We start from the raw sequence: 13,857 nt of genomic DNA on the forward strand, positions 1-13,857 counted from the left end.
CTGCCACATGTGAAGGACAGTTTTGTCATGCTTAAAAGTAACAAGACATGCCTGTAAAGGAATTCCTATATGTTTGACAGCAGCAAATCCAGAGTGCTCTAGAGAAACATGCAAGAAATCTTGAATCAGGTAGATTTGAATATACATGATGGCTTCTTCCTACTTCCTGTAGAAAGAGATTGACTTAAGGCCTGATTCAGAAGATTTTATGTTTCTTCCTATTCTCTCGTTATTAGCTTGGACTGAATACTCTCCACAGCCATATATTTCTAAACAACTGAGAAGCAACTCACTGCAAACTGCTTGACTTTGCACCAGCGTCAAGAATATCTTAAAAATTCACTGTACTACAGATAAGTAAGTGATTCCTGTATAGTTGATGCTGCTGAATGGCATAAACATGAGAGATACAGACACACCTTGTAAAGAAAGAACATGCCACAAGGAAGTTGGTAATCGTTTGGTGTGAGAGGCTGATAAGGACTCTTAGCTAGTTTAGAAACATGGTTACCAGATGTGTGCTTCCAGATGTCAGCATTTCCTACTATATGCTATTCCGGTGAGAAGTGGGTTCCCATGACACTGTGTTAGAGCCTTTGAGACTTGAGGATTGCCTGACCCTGAAAATTAATTCTGCAACTTTTGGTGCAGCTAAAGTTTATTAGAAAAGACTACAGTCTTCACATCCTCCTCTGTATGAGTGGGATTGCAAAATGCCTTGGTAGGTGAGAGATGTAAGAAACTGACACAGAAAGTTGGAAGAAGTCAAACTTCGTTTCTGGGCAGAAGGCCAGTGACAGGTCTCTGCAATGATTAACTCCCAGCACATGACTTGTCCATCTAGGAGAGTACAGAGCTCAGAGTTGTGATTGTCCTGTCAGGGTGCTGCTCAGTAAGTGAATTTCTACAGTCCCCGTTTGCACCTGAGTGATGTTATAACACCATATAACCTCAGCTGATTTCATACCTTGCTTCTGGTTTAATTCCATCTTCTTCAGCTTCTCCAAAACTGTAGCCAGGTGTTTGCTAGCTGGTTATTTGCACCAGGAGTTTACTGAAGTGATGTTATGCACGAACTGAAAGTAAACCAAGTCTTTGTCATTACCTTGTAGCTTCTTCAGACTCTTTCTAGGCACAGCTGTTCTTCCTAAACCTCAGTTTCCCATCACTGAACCATGTCCCTTAGTGCCACATCACATGTCTCTTAAATACTTCTAGGGGTGGGGACTCCACCACTTTCCTGGGCAGCCTGTTCAGTGCTTGAGGTCATTCTTCCTAATTCTAATGAGAATTTCTTCCTAATATTGAATCTAAACCTCCCCTGGAACAACTCAAGACTGTTTCCTCGTTGTGTCACTTGTCACCTGAGAAAAGAGACCAACACCCTCCTTGCTGCAACCTCCTTTCAGGTTGTTATAGAGAGCGATGAGGTCTCCTCTCAACCTCCTCTTCTGGAAACTAAACAACCCCAATTCCCTCACCTCTTAAGTCCTGCTTCCTAGTCCCTTCACCAGCTTTGTTGCTCTTCTCTGCACGCTCTGGAGCAGCTCTTGGCCTTCCTGGCCACCTGGGCACGCTGCTGGCTCACGTTCAGCCAGCTGTCAACCAACACACCCAGGTTCTTTTCTGCCAGGCAGTTTTCCAGCCACTCTTCCCTGAGCCTGTACCCACTTCATGGGGTTGTTGTGACCCCATAACTTTGCCAGGACCTGACACTTGCCCTTGCTGAATGTCATGCAACTGGACTCAGCCTATTAGTCCTTCATTTACTAAACTGAACATCTCGTAATAGAAGTAGTATGGCATGTCCCAAAGCTGATCTGTCTTCATGGGGCATATCCTTCGTGTTCTATCTTTGCTTCTTATTTGGATGGATGCAAGCTTTGTGCAGGTTGGTGCACGTTGTAGCTTATGGCTGTGGGAGACTGCACATCAGTTGCTGAGATGCTCCCGCTGTGGTCTGTGTGCATGGACCATCTCCCGCTCATTAACTTGGGTGACATGACAAAATAAGCCATCCTGACAAGTGTGGTGGTTTTTTGTTGTTTATTTTTTTCTTCTCCTCTCAGTAAGGCTTGAGTAATATGGAGAACAGTGTATAGATTGAATGCAATATTGCTATGAAAGATAGTGCTTACATACTCTCAGCAGCACTCCAATCCACTATTTCACATTGCAGTCCAGGCTTCTGTTGGGAGCACGTTGTGCTCTTTTTAGATGGTTATCTTTGGCCACTTCAGAATTATTGGGTTTGATTATTTATATGTGGTCTTTTTAAAACTCATTTATTTTAAAAGACAGCCTGTGCTTATGGTAAAGGGTCCTCTGGCTTTTTGTGCCCCCTCTAGCAAAGTGACTCAGACTGATTATGGCTAAACAGGCAACGGTGCTGTGAAAACCAGCTTTTTGCAGGCCTGGAAGGTCAAATCAGTAGCCTGGAAATGCATTGGGGTCACCATACAGACAGGAGAGACCTTTAACAATTACATTTAATTTGACTTGCAATCAAACAGAAGTAGATGGCAAAGCAGGAAATGGTATCTTTAGGCATGACATGAAATAGTATTGCTGTCAACTTGAATAAGAAAGTCTGACTCTTTTTTTCCCTTTTTTTTTTTTTTTTTTTTTTTAAGTGACTACATATTTAAATAGCCTGTAGGGTCAAACAGCCTTTCCTACAGCCCTTTGATAGCAGGCCTGATAACAGCATATACACTATAAATATCCTAAATCAATAATCCTGTATCACTGCTGAAAGCAGGCGTGTTCACATATCACAGCAGATGGGAAGAAAGCAAATAATATTTGTCTTGCCTTTCAAATTGATTTCCTGTTTTTAGCAAGCCAGAGTGTGTCCATATGTTAATCAGATTGCTAAGAAAGATAGCAGGGCTCAGGGCAGCAGACTTCTACTTGACCTGCTGGGAAAAGGGGGGGGGGCAAGGAAGGGCGGAGGAAGTCCTCCATGGCCCTAAAATATCCGTGGCTGAAGCAGTTTTTGCAAATGTTATACAAATTCCTGTGTTTCCCTGACTTCCCCTGGGAAGTGCTGGGTGTCCTCCTTTCCTTTTCAGGCAGATCTTCACAATGATCAATAAGCTGCAGGACTGGACAAGTTCCTTAGGGATTTCTTAATCTACCTTCTCTTTCGTTATGGAGAATATTTGGCATGGTGAAACATTTCCAGTGCCCTGATCTTGGGTAGAAAGACCCGAGGTCCTCAGGAGGCGCAAAGGCTGCAGCCCTTCTCCCTTGCCTTCCCTTGCCCCTCTTCAGCGTTGTGTTTCTCTGCACTTGCCCTAACACATAGCTATTTCAGCTGTAATGTGCCCTACCGGAGCATGAGGATAGTCCATAATGGCTTCCAAGTGCACTCCCAGGTTGTACTATTTTTCTTTGCAGACAGGAGATTTTAATTTACTGTAATGACAAATAGTTAAGAGAGAATTTGCATACATGTATAAACTCTAGTGATGTTCATGGGCAATATTCAATGGGATGGAAGGAAATGGTGGTACACTTGATATTCTTCTGTGAAAGGAGTTTATGTACATTCTTCATGCATCTCAGCTCTATTCTGCTTTAAAAATCCCAGACTTATAAACCGTTTCTTATAACAATGTCAAGAAAACAATTTCACTGTCTGTTTAGTCCATATTCATGATCTGCTGGAAAGTTCACCTGGCAGCTGCTGTTCTGTTGAAGTTGTTCCTGCGTTCGTGCCAATGTGGCACACTTATGTTATCATAAACATTAAAATCAAAGAAAGAATCTTTAATATATTCTGTATCAAATATAAGCCTGTCAGTGTTCAAGAGGCAATCAGATGATGCCCTCAGTAATATGCTTTAACTTTTGGTTAGCCCTGAAGGTCAGACAGTTGGACTAGATGATCTTTGAAGGTCCCCTTCAATTGAACTATTCAAATTCCCATTTAATTTTAATTCAAGTTTATACGTTTGGTGTTTTAAGCTCGATTGTTATGAGCTAATGTATATGATCCCAGCATCCCTATGGAGTCCCAGTTATCTCCTTCAATCTTTTGAGAGGAAGGCTGATCCAAGAGGAAGGCACTGCCTTGATTTAGGAGACAATTTTCAAAACGCTACCTTCATGTCTGATTTTGAGCAAGTTATTAACCTATACTTTTGTTCCCTAGAAAGCAGTACTTCCTGCATTGTAGAATATAAAATACACTAAAGACTGGGATGTGGTCAGATTCCACAGGTACCTAAAAAAAAAAAATGTAGGTGTGCCAAATGGATTAGTTTGAATCAAATCCTAATTTATGTTGCTTGTTGATAGGGGCATGAAGGGGAATGGATGAAATGAGAATGAAGTTGTTAATTTCTTTCCTGAATTTGGTGTGCATTGGCTGTGCTCAAGAAGTATCTAGGATGCCCAAATGCAGGGAGGACCAGAGCTGATCATTCTTACATTTCTGGAGTTAAAAACAGAAGGCCACCCCTTCCTGTAGTGGCTTTTATTATTAGAAAATTATTTTTTTTGGAGAGGAAGGATGATTTTGTGGAGATGGAAGCCAGATGATCTCAGTTCTAATCCTGGTGTTGACACAGATTTTCCTGTGTGACCTCAGAAAAATCTCTTGCTGCATTCCAGTTTCCAATCAGTACAATGCAACAATCATTCTTTGTTGTGTCTGAGCAGCACTCTGCAGTTAATAAGGCATGGTCACTAGACAGATTTTGACACATGCATAGGTGATTAAAGATGGCGTTTGATATCCAGTGTTTTTTTTTTCTCTGTTTGTGGTGTTTTTGTGTGTTTGTGTTTTTTGTTTGTTTGTTTGTTTTAAGCAATTAAACAAGTTAGGCGCTTAACTCCTGTGGCAGTTTAGGAGCTCTGTTTCTGTCTCCATCATTGCATGCCTTAACCCCTTTTGAAGTTCTGTCATGTACTAATGTGCTGGAGTAATAGAAGAACTCTAGTAATGATTGTCTTTTGTATTTTAGTACTTCCAGTAAGAGAAGCGGGCAGATGTAATCAAGTGAAATCTGTTAAAATATGAAGTCACTTTGAATGTTACTTTGGCTATTTTTTGTATTATTGGAGTAACACTTGAAGACCCATCACACTAAACCTTGTACTCACAAGATCAACTCTGTTTCTGTGAATTGCTTTGCAATGTAAATAAAGATCTTTTAAGAGCAAAGCAAGGGCATGTCCTCTACCTCTTGTTAGTGTGTTTCAGCCGAACACAGGACTGGCTCTGTAATTTCACACGTAAACAATATGAGTCCCCAAGAAACATTTTGAAGCAGGGCCCTGTATTTCCTAAAACATGTAATCAACTGATCTGTTAGTTAAGAGCCCATCCAAACTGCAAACCCATCCTTGTGCTGTCTACTCCTTCCATGCTACTACTACTACTACTCAGAAAGGGACACAAGATTTCTTTCCCCATCATTTTTGCAATTATCCTTTTATACATGCTATCATATCATCAGTGCCATGCCTTTTAACACCTCCCCTCCATTACTTGCAGTGTCTCCTCAGTACTCCCTCCTGGGTGTTGCTGTTTCTTTTGACAACAATTTGCATGAGCTAGGTGGGCTGTGCTCATGTTAGTATTTGTCTTCCCTGCTCACTGCAATTTGTGCCAGCCCAATTGACCCGTAGTAGCCTGTGGAAATGATGCAGATTCTATGGCTCAGTGCTACTTTAGCTTGGCCATGGTATTCTCTATGCTACTTGGGGTGTTACATTCTACAAAGGACAAATTTTCAACTTCTAAAAGCCTGCCATTTCCTTTTGTCATGTAAGGCAAATGTTTATAATGGGGTTGAAAACTAGTGAAAGCCTCAGCTCAGTTACTCCCCTTTTAGGACAGTTTTTTTTTGTGTTGAATTAATAGGTAGAGCCTCATCAAAGGTTGGTACACTTTGCAGCAGCCACTGCCAAAAAAGAGAGAAGCCAGAGATGAAGTGACTCAGCCAAGGTTATGGAGCAGCTCAGTGCAGAAATCAGGCGCAGATTACAGCTTGCCTGATAGCAATTTAATGCTTTAGCCACCAATTTATGTGAGTTGACAAATATCCAGGGTCTTTATCCAGACCCTTACTGCATTTGTAGCTGGGTTGTGAGGAATGTTTCCCCTTTTCTTTTCCAAATAATCAACATTTAAAAATCAGTACCAGTGCTTATTTATGGTCCTTTCATTGACTTGGAATCTTCTTGGCTGCACATCTGATTCTTTGTAGACACAGGTACTGCAATTTGTATGCTGTTATCTGATCTATTTTCTAGAGTACGTGTAGCTGGTTTTGAAAGCGAATAAAAAGTAATCCATTTAGACTTTAAATCCATTCAGTAGGAACAATTATCTCAAGTGCTCCAGCTTCTAACATTCATCACGCTAGAAAAGGACACAAAGACGTTTATAAAAATATGACCATTTAACTCAAGTGGTGGTTTGAGAACATAAGAATAGAATCATTCTGTTGTGTTGAATAATATTATGTGGTTAAAATATGGCTAACAGGCCTTGATTATGGCCGTTAATGGTCGTGTGTGTGTAATAAAGGTCTAATAAAGGCACTCTAAAAAAGTTACCAAATATTACAAAGAGTTTCTTGGCTGTTTACATCAGGAAATATTCTAGGTAGAGGGAAAAATTGTGAAGTGTTGGCTGTTAATCTTGGGTGAATGTAAGAGATTCAATTATGTAATGTGACAATGAGTTTGTTCTGCTTTGCCTTAGGTTAGAATTTAAGCTTTTCCTCTTCAGGTTTATTCAGATTGTTAAGTGGCTGCTGAGAAGCTGGAATCTTGTCAAACAAACTTGGCTTTAAATTTTAAATTATTTTTAATCAATATGTGAAGAGGCCAAGCTCTGCCATATGTTACTCACCATCCATTAGTTGGTAGCTGGTCATTAAACTCTCACTAAGGTTTCCTAACTGTGACTATTGTGGTGATTTTTTTTTTTCCCTCTCTTTGTAGAGTATGGGCAAAGGAGAGCATTCGTGGCAGATTGCCTTGAGGACAATAAAAACTCTCATGTAGTATGGTTGTTTGTTCAGGCACAAACAATAGGGACATTTTGCTATTACCATTTGCCAGCTATCAAGGGGTTTTGAACCCCCTCCCCCTTGGTGCCTACAACTCAAAACAGATGCAAAATCTTTCTTTTCAGCCCCCTTGAAATGACCTGTGGTGGTGCAGTGTCATTTAGAGGAGAAATTATTGGAGTGAGAGTGGCTCATAACAATAGGGGCCTTGTGCCAGGCACATGACAGAACAGTGAGGGGGCTGTTGGTGACTTTATTGGGGAGGAGGATGGCGATCTGGCAGGTGCTGCCATTGTTAAAGGTCCCCGCTCCTAGACAGTGGTCGCAGATGAGTTCATGTCATTTTGTTCAAGCTCTTTGCACTGAGTTCAGTGATGTGACACTGGTCAAGTAGCCAATCCATCCCTTCTGATCTCTTCAGCACGGTCCCTTCTGTAACATAACCCCTTATTGCTGAGATATGTCAACATGCTTCTAGGCCATATGGCTTCAAGCTAGAGTAACTTTTGTTTTCCCTGAAAAGGACATAATAACTTAATGTTTACTCTGCTAATACAGCCCTGGTACTCACTACTGATCCTGACATTATTCTGTGGAGATGTCATCCAGAAAACCAATTAAAGTGTATTGATACAAAATAGATCCATTGGTTTAATGCTGAATTTTACAACAACAGAGATTGTTGCTTATGAGCTGAAGGCTCCCACTGACTACACTTAGAAGTGTGTGTTCTCAGGCTTTTTCTTTTTATATGCATAACAATGCAGTGTTCTGGTGGTGGGATTGCAGACCAGCAAACTGGGGTGAAGAAGTTGAAATTTTTTTACACTTGAAATAACAACATGAGTGATGTTAAGTAGAAAAGGTTAAACACATTGAAATAAATGTATTAATTCATTAATTTTACTCATGCTGTCCCTTTTCTCAAAGCACCAGGCCACACCATAATAGCTACATCTGCTTCTGTTGTACATATTGTTTAGTTCTAGTTTTGTTGGCTCAGAGAATAGAAACTGGTCTTTCTGTGGGGAAACAAAGAATTTGTTTTTGTAAATTGCCATTTTTTTCCTGAATAAATCATGACAAACTTGGCAGGTTGAACAGATCAGCCATATGGAATTTGGCAATTTTTAGTCTGCTAAGGATAATTAAACATGGATGTTATGTAGTCTAATGAGATACATGTTTGTGGTACAGGGGAGAAGCAGAGAGACAAACTGAAGAGATGGCACTCAGGAAAAAATGTGTCTTTAGACAGATTTGGGACTGGTGACATATAAGAAATCTGAAGCATTTTCAGACACACTTAACAGGCTAAGGTAGGTAGTTTTCATCCAAACAGTGATTGTTCATCCAAAATTGTCAGTTAATTTATAAAATTCCACTTAAAGGGTAGTGTTGTTTTTTTTGTTTTGTTTTTGTTTTTTTTTTTTTTTTTGTAACCAAACACCATAGAGGACCATTCTTTTACAAGCAGGCTGATGTATTACGAGACAGAACAAAGACTTGGTCACAGTATGTAGAGGAACGCTGACCACATAAAGCCATTTGCACTGCGGATAAATGTTAGTATTATTATTAATCTATTTTGACTTTTTGTTGTTGGTACATATAAATAATAATGTAATTTGCAATTAAATGGACCTACAAATACATTTTAAGTATTAAAAAAGTCTATATGAATTACTGCAATTGCATAAGATAAAGAACCATACCTTAAAAATAATGAAGAAAGGTAACTTTGTAGGAAAAAAAAAAGGATTATGTAACTTGCTATTGGCAAAACTAAATCAACTATTGTAGACCTTTTGAAATATAAACCCTCATAAAACACCAGCGAGAAACCTTTCAGATTTCACTGATTTTGTTGAAACCCTGAGAATACCAAACATTGTCCTATATTTTAAATGTTTATTAGTTTTAGGATAAGACTAATGTAAGTCTTAGGATAATCAGGTAGCATGGAAAGGAAGTAGCTTCTGGCTAAAATCTGCAGTCAGTAAGCTAAGAGCATAATAGAAAAAGGCATTATGGTTTATAGGAATGTCCAATATCAGTGTAATGGGAAATGACTCAGGTATGCAACCAACCTAGCCAAATGGTCCACAAACAAACAAGCACTTCCCACCTCATTTCCCCCAAAATAAAAATAACAAGGAGACAAGGAAAGTGAAAACAAATCTAAATGGATGGGGAGAGAAGGGAGGCATGTAAGGAAGGGTGTGAATGTGATCTGCTAAAAGAATATTGCAAAGCTTCTCAAACTGCACTATCAGTAATTCTTAGATCAGGGAAAGGGAGTCCCATCTCTGGGTGTGCTACTCCCATTCTGACCTTTAAATGGAGAATGCTTCTTTTCTTATCTGTTTTACAACTAGTAAAAGGGAAGAGATTACTGCCCAGATGTGGGGAGGTTTTCATTAGGTTCAGTAACGCACTCTGACCCTTTGGATGGCAGAGCCAAAAATACAAAAGGAAATGAGGGCACATGCACATACGGTTTGTGAAATTGAGCCAAATACTCCATACTACCCCAGCTGAGTGACAGGAGCTTGTGTGGTCAAATAACCCTCTCACTCCAAATTGATGCATTTTACAGTCTGACAAAGCCGTGAAATACACATTTATGCTACTATATGCACAAAACAGTATTAGCAGAATTTTAAAATGCAAAAAAACAATCTCTCAGGTTTTAAGAAATACCAGGCTTGAGGTTGCCTGTTAAATGTGAATTGGCTCCACTTGTGTGGATGCAGTAGGATACAGTCTTTAATGGCATGATCACACACAGGGCCTCTGCTTAGTTCGCTTGACATGACAGATCTGCTTAGGAGTGAGTTTGGACTGAGCACTGAAGACTCAGTATTGCAGCCTGAACAGCTGGAAGGTGAATAATAAATGAGAGGAAATGCCACTGCAAAAATAGGGCTGTCTGTTCCTTTCCATATAGATTGCTGAGAAGTGTTTTGTCCTCTGTCTGTCCCACAGAGTTCCTAAGTAATTCTGTACATCTTTTCCGATGGAAAGTGCCTCACCTTCTGAGTGCCCAGCCTTAGAGTTTTGGCTTTTATTTGCAGAGGCACTGGGCATTCAGACTTGCTGTTGGAATCAGGGGATACTGTGCTTGCCACAGGACAACATGCCCACCAATGAGAGAGATGATTTTTTTTTCATACAGATCCATTCATATGGAAAGTTCAATTAAGGTTGTTTGGCCAAGCTTAATTCTGACTTTTCATGTTTTCTGAACTTTGAGAATTTGATTTTGCCATCTTGTTAATGCTCTGTGTTTAGAGGTTTCCATAAATTAGTTTGTAATCTCCTACTTTTAAGGAATCAAAATGTATAAAATGTATAAAGCTCCCATCTATTGCATTCTGAGATAACCAGAGGTTCACCAGCATGGCTTTAACTTTCAAATGCAGTGCACAGACTAGTCGAGTTGCAGAGATTATGGTCATAACAGCAAATTGTAACACGTGATCCCCTCCTGGTTGGAACAGGTTGACAGATATTTGTCAGCAGCAGTGAGCTGTAGGACAAAAAGCTTATTTCTGGTGGAAACTACATTATAGTCATCTCGGGCTGGTTTCCAGTTGTCCATCTTCTCTTCTCTTTTGACCCATATTCTCTTTCCTCTTCCAGTCCTGTCAGTTCTCAATACCTGCTAATCAAGCTAGATATGTGTTTTGGTTGAATCATCTTAGCCTCAGCCCTATGTGACCGTAAAATAGCTCAGTCTCAGCATACTTATGCTCTCAGCTTATGACTATGCATGTTAGCACTTAAACCCACATGCAGTAGGTTGCAGGTACTGGCTTTCAGCTGAGGGCCTAGTCTGGCTTGATCTATTCTCCAGCTCAATTTGCCAATGATAATCCCCTTCTCCCATTAATTGTCTTCTATCTCAGGATCCTCTAAACATTCTCAGTGCTATCTGCAATCTGCATAGTAAATAATAATCAAGCTTCATAATAAACAATAGGTAAGACAGTATTAAAGGTATATGTTTGGAAACTAATCTTTTCATATTTTTTTGGTGTCCAGAGCAAAATCAGAGATCTCAGAGAGTGGCAGCAGAGGCTTGTCTCACCAGTCCAAATGCTCTGAAGTCATTCCCACGGCTTGTAAAGCTGTGAGTATTTTGACAGGATTCAGTAATTACCTCTTCTTTTTAAAGTAGGAAACAGTAATAAGGCAGAAGGATGACCATGGTCCACCCTGTTTACTTTAAGGGATTACATTTACAAGAAGAATTTGTTAATTACATTTCCAGAACTTCTCTGAAAATACAAATTACATTCATTAAATGGACTCATTTCTGATTTCCTCTTCGTGATTCAGTGGACTTGATTATTGTAGGGAAATACCTAGTATACAACGATTATATCACTTATGTAATTTCTCTCTCTCTCTCTCTCTCTTTTTTTTTTTTTTTTTTTTTTTTTTTTTTTTAGTGTAAAGTCCTGGTGTGATAACAATTGGTGCATAGTTATATATAGTTTCTCTGGCTGTAGAATTTATTGAAAAGGCAATGCCCCTTAAATGATGTGTTGCTAAATTTTATCTGATGTGTTTGACACACAGTAAAAGCAAGATTGGAAAAAAACAAACAAACCTTATTGACTGTTAATACTAACTATTAACTTTAAAGTCTGGCTGTCATATAAATAGTATTAATTCTTTAATTTTTCCAGAGTTCTTCCTAGATGTTTGGAAGAAACAAACGTGTTCTTTCATTGCTCATGTGTAGAGTAACTTAGTTTCCTGAAGAATTGAGACTAACCTCAGAATTCTCAGCAGGAGAGTTCAGCATGGATGCAGAACTGAGGCTACTCTCAAGTGTGCAAAGTTTACTTGAGAGGAAACACTAGGATACAGGTCATTTACTTACAAATCTTCATTGATGATCTATTCTTAGGTACATTAGCCTGAATTTTAGCCTCCCCTACCTCTCCAGGACTAAAACCAGAATTTACACAGGTGACAATATGTGTCCTATTCAAGTCTGCATGTGCAAATTCTGTACATATGTGTTTTGGTAGAGTGCAATTCATTCAAAACAGTAAGGTTTACTTACCTGAAATTCTTATACATTAAACAAAATGAGAACTTTAATTTATTTATTTATTTTTTCTTAAGAATATCCATCCAGAAAATGACACTTCTAAGAAGCTTCTTTTTAGGAACATGGCACAAGAGGCCTGAAAATTACCACAATATAACTTCATGTTACAATAAGAAAATGTGATCAGAAACAAACATCTAAGCTGTCTACACAGTATGGTGTAAGACACTTGAGACAGATTCACAGAGGTCTTTAAATAGCAAGAAACATCAGGTTTCTTGTCTGATCTGCAAGAATTAACATTGAAGAAGATAAAATTGTATCTTCTTTTTTGCAATCAAACTTTCTTTCTTGTGAATAGATCTCCCAAAACATGAAACATAATATGATATTTTTGACCTGGAAATGGTAAGCACCAGCATTCTCACTTGTGTTAGTAAAGAACGGCTATGGTGTTCTCCAGTAAGGGTCATTCACATCTGATACAATTGCTGATGTGTGAATAGATAGGTGAGGCAGGTAACTATCAGGAGTCAATAGATGAAAACAGACCCCAGAGATGTGCTTTCACAGAGCAACCATTGGTACCTTGCTGACAACAGAATCAGCTAAAAAAACAGAGCTGGTATGCAATCACCACTCCTTGCAACATGTGGGTGTTTTTTTTGGTAGTTTGTTTGTTTGTTTGGTTTTTGTTTTGTTTGTTTGTTTTTCTCCTCAGCAGAGTAAGTAAAACAGTGGCAGCCACTAAGAAATTTTAGTCCTGCTGAGGGTCTGCAGGAAGGCCTGGAGAATGAGGAGCATGAAGTGTTTGTTTTTTTAGAACAGTGGCTCTTTCATCGTGGCAGGCTAACAGGCCTGGGAATACTCTATTCTGCTTCTGCTTGGTACAGAGTACATTTGAAGAGATAATAACAGCAAGCAACGTATCATAGCTTTATGATCACTCATCAGCTTTGGGGAGTCTGTGAAATGAAAGGCCCCCAGACTGGACAAGGTTGAAAGGTTGAGGCTACAACCAGACTTTTTGTTCCTGAGACGGCCAGAGCCATTACTGAACAACAGACAGCTGTGAATAGATGATGGGCATCTTTGCTTTGTTGCTGCTCCCTGGTTTAAGGATACTCTTGTCCTCCTTCTGCCCCTTCTATATTTGACAAGTTTGCTTTCAGCAGATATGACAGGCACTGGTGGGGGTCACTGGCCCAATTCCACATTTCCACACTTGGCTTGCTCCAAGTTCACTGGCCTGAACTAATGTCTCCAATGGAGGTCGTGCTACTGAACATTATGAGTTTTTATATATTAAACATGCATTAGTGGTTTTACCCTGCTTATCTGACAGCTGTAGAAAAAATAAAGAAAATTCAGTTTGAACATTAAAAAGCAGGGCTTAATTTATGTCCAGTACTTTTGTTCCCCACTTTCTTTTTCATTTGCCAATTGCAAAGCTCAAGGGAGATAATAAAATGGAGGAGCTGCTACTTTATACTTCCATGTCTTTCCAAGTGCCTGTGCCTTGCTGGGTGAGCTAAATCTAAAACTAGGAAAAGAGTTTTCAGATGGAAATTTGATTAAACAATACAATCATCTGTCTCACAATCTGTTTTTTTATAAGGAAAGTATTTTTTTTTTCCAGGGGGAATTTTCTTTCAGAGGGTTTTGTATGAAAAGGCAGACGTCATGAATACTGATGGGAAGGGCTCAGTGTTTTGTTATTTCTGTATAACAAAGACAAAATGCTTTAATAAAATCAGA

This window comes from Anas acuta, chromosome 5 (genome assembly GCF_963932015.1).
Source record: "Anas acuta chromosome 5, bAnaAcu1.1, whole genome shotgun sequence".
NCBI lineage: Eukaryota > Metazoa > Chordata > Aves > Anseriformes > Anatidae > Anas > Anas acuta.